This window comes from Rutidosis leptorrhynchoides, chromosome 2, assembly GCF_046630445.1.
Source record: "Rutidosis leptorrhynchoides isolate AG116_Rl617_1_P2 chromosome 2, CSIRO_AGI_Rlap_v1, whole genome shotgun sequence".
In the NCBI taxonomy this organism is placed as follows: Eukaryota; Viridiplantae; Streptophyta; class Magnoliopsida; order Asterales; family Asteraceae; genus Rutidosis; species Rutidosis leptorrhynchoides.
Window position 1 is genome coordinate 456919513 of NC_092334.1, and position 6408 is coordinate 456925920.

The following is a 6408-nucleotide window of genomic DNA, read 5'->3' on the forward strand; positions in this document are numbered from 1 at the left end:
TTCATTGAATCTCTTGAATTATCAATTAATGCAAGTTTAAGTTTATTGATTGTTGCAAGACAAGTGATTGTTATTTGACATATTGTGCTTAATCCAACCTAGTGATAATTTAGTATATGGATAAAGAGAACCTGTGTAGGTAACATTGTTTGTGCTCAAGATAATCATATATCGTAAAACTGAAGAAATCTTTTCTGTGAGGTTTAGTTGATAATTCGATAGCATAAAGACTTGTTTGAACTAGTGCATGCATAATTGGGTTTGTAAAGAAAAAAAAGCTTTAAAACTGTTTACAACTTTTCCATTTAGTTTATTGTTTTATGCTCTTAATCTTTAATCATTTCAAGTTGCGTTTTGCTTAGTAATCGTTAAATTAGTAGCCACTTTAGTTAATCTTAGTTAATTACCACAAACTAATTCCTGAAAATTGATTGCTTTTAACCACTATTTTCCGTGGAACGAATCCTGTTTATCCTATCTAAAGTAGAGTAATTAGGTTCATTTTTGACCTGTCCTTCGACACTGATCACCTTGCGATTTGTCTTGTTCTACAATTACTTTTGTAGCGTAACCACTAAAATTAAAATTATCTAATAGAATCAAACAAAATATCTTTCTTCATTCTTAAAGATCCTAAAGAACGCTATTAAGAAATCTCTAAATATGTCATACTAACAAAGCGATAATGATCTACAACCGAATTTTGTCAATGATACAATGAAGTAACATATTTCAAATGATAAAATGAAAAATATTGCTATTGTAATTCACCTTCTTACACTAAGGAATCGACTCTTAGAGGTTGTGAGTTGTGGAATATCGTTATTCTTTGGTATGTTTGTTCTTGGTACATTCAACGTTGACAAAAAATAAGTTGAATTAGATTGGTTTTTTTTTGGTAGTTTTATTTCTGTAAAAATTAATTAAATATTTAAATTACCATATTGAAAAGATATTTTATGTCACAAAAAAGTATAATATTCTACTACTATATTCGTTTCAAACAAATTATTATTTGTAAAAAAATAACTAAACACAATTATCAGAGTTCACCGCGTAAAGTTTTTTTTTGAAAAGCAAACACTCATCCTACACGAACTTCACTTGTATATTTACAAATGTTCATCACTGAAGTCAAACCCACAACCTCTTGTTTGGAGGAGTTTTTCGATATCGTTAGGCTAAAGGCCCTGTGGTTCACTGCTTCAGCTTGATTTGGATGAAGAAAATGTTTTTATTATGTTTTTCAAATTCAAGTGGTTTGACACAATGCTTTGTAAACTAGTCGAGTCGAATATAATGTTGAAGGTGTGAAGAATTTGATCAAAGGAACAAGTCGAAGAAAGCTTGACTTGGTGAACAAGTCGTAGGAAGCTTGACTTGATGAATAAGTTGTAGGGAGCTTGACTTGGTGAACAAGTTGTAGGGAGCTTGACTTGGTGAACAAGTCGTAGAGATTATGTTGCCTTAATTAAATCTTCTAGTAGGAATGGAGTATGGAGCAAGTAATAGATATTTATGGAATGTCTTTTGTTTGAAGGACAAGTTTAACTTGGTGGACAAGTTTAACCATTCCTATAAATTGCAACCCCTAGCCTCATTGTAATGTGTGCACAAAATGAATAGTAGAAAATCTCTGGTTTGCGCCCGTGGAGTAAACCATTCTCCGTGTTTTGGAGTTGGGATATAACCACGTTAAATACCCGTGTCGTTTGTACTTTATTTATCGTCGTTATACTTTAATTATTCGTTTGTCGTTTGTGGGTTAGTGATTATGTTTAATCACTTGTCTTGTTGGGGCCTACCAATTCCTATCAGAGCTCAAGGTTCGAGTATGGGCACGATGGCGAATTGAAAGTATGGTGATCGAACGACGGGTATATGATGTAATGCAACATGTATCAAGATCATGGGATCAGTCAACGGGGTCGATGATCGGATAGATGCGTTTTGTTGCACAAAGATTTTCGAGTGAGATCCGGGTGTTGGATCTAAGTTATCATTCCTTGTAGTCCCGTTCGAGGGAATGATGAACTTTTCAAAATTCGGATTCTATTGTGCAGCCGGAGAAGAAAAATTGTAGCGCGTTCGTTAACCGTTGGATCGGTTTGAAATTTTTAACGAAGTTGCTGGAGGCATAGATCTAGTAGCTATAAAAATTTTAGGAACATCGGACCGTTAAATTTCAAGATGTTATTTTTCGAATGCTTCTGTTCAAGGTTAAGTTACAGAGCTGTTAAAGAAGAAAAATTACTACGGGTTCGTTAACCGTTGGATCGCCTTGAAAATTTTACTGTAGATGTTAGACTCATAGATCTAGTAGTGATCAAAATTGGACAGTTATCGGACCGTTAAATCTTGAGTAATGTTTTTTCGAAGTTGCAGTCGTTCGGGTTTAAAGCAGCTGAACGAGAAAATTCATAGAGGGTTCGTCTACTGTTGGATCGACTTGAAACTTGGGCTGTATGTTTCAAATTTATTGATCTAAGAGTGGTAAAATTTTGGTGATAATCGGACCGTTGGATCTTGAGATACGATTTTTTAAGAGGCAGCAGTTTTTTTTGGAAGAGTTCTGGTTTTGATGTTGCGAGTGGCGAGACGTTTTGTCTTGCGAATCTTCGGGCGATAAAGGCTGTGATTTTTTTTAGAGATGTAGGTTTGTTACGGGAGCCAAATATATTCCAGATGTGATGGACGGCGTCGTGGGCGCACCTCTCATCGCGCGTGTGTTCTCCTGGTAACGTTGAGTTGATCCTGGAGTCTTGTATCGAAATATCACTGGTCCGCACACATACAGTTGGAAGTTCCGTTTGGCGGCGGTAAAGATTGGGTCCGAACTATCGTTGAAAGGGAGGCTCATATGGATTTGGGTTTGAGAGGAGGTTTGTTTTGGGTACAAACCTTAGTCATACATCGAATATTGGGAAGAAACAAGTGTGTGTGCTTAAAAAGTTGGTTTCTCTCAGGTTTGGGCGGTAAGGTAGCAAATAGTGGGACATTCGTTTGAAAATCAACAGTGAGAGTTATTGTGAAGGTTGGATACTCGCAGGTTGTAGTCTGGATGTGTGGATAGCGCAACGTGACATTTGCAGCATGTCGACGGTTGGCTTAACCCCTTGATTGGCACACGCGGTTGTGCATCCTCGGTTGATGAGTTGATCTTGGAGCCTTGTATCGTAAGTAGACTTGATGTGGTCCCATTCAAGTTGTGTTCCGAGGTTGCGGCAGGTAATAAAGAAGGTCGAATCTTGTCTATCATTGGAGGAAGACCTAGTTGAACTTAGGTTTGCAAACCAAAGTCCAACATCATATTATTAAACGGGTCGACCAATGTATTTGTTTGAATATTCCATAGTATTTTGGAGTATGTGGGCAGGGTTAAAGCTTCTCTCACTGAAAAATTGGTTTGAAGTTGTCGGATAGGAAGGGTTCGACTGTGGCTCGGGTTTGGGTGATGGTTTGTTCAACAAAGCAAGCAGTTTCTTCGGGTGGACCAACTAGGAATCTTTGGGTGATGGAGAAAGTGGATAATCTTGTAAGTCCTGGAACTTGAGCTTTCTAGAGGGTGTCGGGAACTCAGTTGGAGTTTGATAGCCGACGGAAGTACCGAGCTAGTGGGAGTTTGAAGACTAGTGGGAGTTATGGAGATGATTATGCGACGTGTGTTGTCATAACCCGTCCTTAACCGTAAGAACGTGTTAGATAACGTATGATTTCATTGCGAGGTATTGACCTCTATATGCGACATTTTTAAAAGAAAAACTGCATATATTATACATTACAAACCATGATTCTTATTTTTGATACAAGCTTTGGACGAAATAAAGATGATTATCGTTTAGCGATAATCTTCGACTTACAAACTTTACAAATGATGATAACAACACGATTTCTAGCATATTTTACAACACAAGTTCTTGGATATGCAGTCTTATTTTTGACACAAATATGCGTACGCAAGATCCTGCTCAAATTCAACATAATGCAGCGGAAACTTCTAATTATCACCTGAGAATAAACATGTTTAAAATATCAACATAAAGTTGGTGAGATATAGGTTTAGTGCCGGCAGCAATATATATATAGACCACAAGATTTCGTATATAAACAGTTTAATAAAAATATTCTAAGTGGTTGAGCACTTGGTAACCATACTTAACATTTAATCACGTCGCATATTCCCTTTAATATGAAATCTTACTACACCGTACCAAGTGTAGTCACGAAATGAAGTACTGTGCAACCGTTGAATACTGGTCGTCCAGTCCGGTTGGGGTTGTCAGGCCCGATAGATCTATCAACAGGATTCGCGTTTACAATACCGCTGTAAATAACAGTTACCAAGCTACAGGGAAGTATGCCAGTGGTACAACTCAACGTAGAATATATTTTTCAGTTACTTGTGTCCATAACGTAAAACATAAAATACATGTATTCTCATCCCGAAATATTTAAAGTTTAAAAGTGGGACTATATACTCACTTTCGTCTTGAAGATATATATATAATTTGACTTGGTCTCCGGTTGATATCACGAACCTATCCATATATAGTTTATCAATATATTTCTATTTTAAACAATCGTCACATATATATACTTTTTATACTTTTAATAGTTTTAATAATTTCTTAGTCCGTAGTTAGCAGTCCGATGTTAGTAATTCAATTTTAATGGTTCATTTTTAGGTGTTTAATAAACCCCCAATGAAATAAATAAAAACCCCCATCGTATATGTATTGGTCGAGATTAATCTTGACCCATGGTACCGGTGTTGTCAAATGACGTGTTGCGTACATAAAGTACCGGTGTTGTCAAATGACGTGTTGCGTACAATCATGGGATCTTATGATTAATCTTCTCGTATTGTTTACGGGTGATCCTGAACCATATAAAATTAAATTATGAGTACATATATATAAAATATCATGTTATTTTAAAAAGATGTGATTTATTTAATTTTCTCCAATTATTTTCGTAGCCAAACTAGTCTTAGATATCCGATCTCGTTTTGGTCATAGTTTCTTCGTTACAACTCCGTTTTCGTTGATTCAACTTGCCACTTCCTTGGATCGAGTCCCTCTTTAAGACTATGAACTGTAAATACCTTAGTTTGTATTCGAAATCACAGGTCATAGGTCAAACTTTAGTGAAACTTATGAAGTTAATCATTTTCCATCATGTAAACAACCTTAAATGATTATTTTCCTAAAAATACTTATACTTTGAGTTAAATCATGAAATTTTTATGTGTTATCATATTCATAGTAAAAATCATTTTTCCAGAAAATAAACCTCCAATTCAAAGTTTAAGATGGTTTTTAATTATCCAACCCAAAACAGCCCCCGGTTGCACTCCGACGTCATAAAAACAGTTTTTAAGGTGTTCTTTGAAAAACCAAGTTATACCTTGTTAAATTAGCATATTTTTAAGTTATATTACAGGTCTTGAAGTATTTTAAAAGTTAAGTTAGAAGGATCTATTTAGTTTGCGAACAAGTTTGAAATCATTCAAACTATGTTCTAGTTTATAAACTCTTATATATATAGCTATAAATATATGAATTGAAAAAGAGTTGAAGTAGAGTTTTTACCTCAAGTTTAAAATGTAAAGTTGCTGGAAAGAAGTAGTAAAATAAAAGTTGAGAGAGTTCTTGCAAGTGTGTGTGAAAATTGAAAGTAAAATTTGGAAAATGAATGTGTAAAAATGAGTTAGAAATGGTGCTTATTTATAGGCTTGAAAATTTGGTTTTTAGTGAAAATATCTAAGATAAGTTAAAATTTATTATGTCATGAATGACATATTATTCCAATAATTGAAGATTTCTATTGGTATATACCAATAGTAAATACTTCTAGAAGCTGTGTATAGTACCATAGATATACGTATAGGATTATTGAGGAAACAGAACGAGAATTCAAATATAACTATATTTTGTAAATATACTTATATTGTTTTATGTATAAAAGCCCTTTAAAAATGATTAAATACATTACTTATACGATATATGTATAAACATTATAAATCATCAGTATTTATGTCAAATAACGTTACGTAGGTTATTGTTTTGAAAACTTAAGTTAGTAGTTTCAAAATATACTTATGACTTTTTGTTATTAATACAAAATGAGATATTAAAACATCCTTAGATCATGTTAAATATGTATGTATAATTATCATATATTGTATAGTTCGTGATATCATCGGTCAAACTAGACGATCAAACGTTGTGTAAAACTCTTTTCAAAAACATAAGTCTCAACAATTTGGATTGCTTATCATGTTGGTAAGGTTTAATTTATGTAAATATTAATCTCATAAGTATAGAACGATCGGAAAAGTGCAGGTCGTTACAGTACCTACCCGTTAAATAAATTTCGTCCCGAAATTTTAAAATTGTACCTATTTTG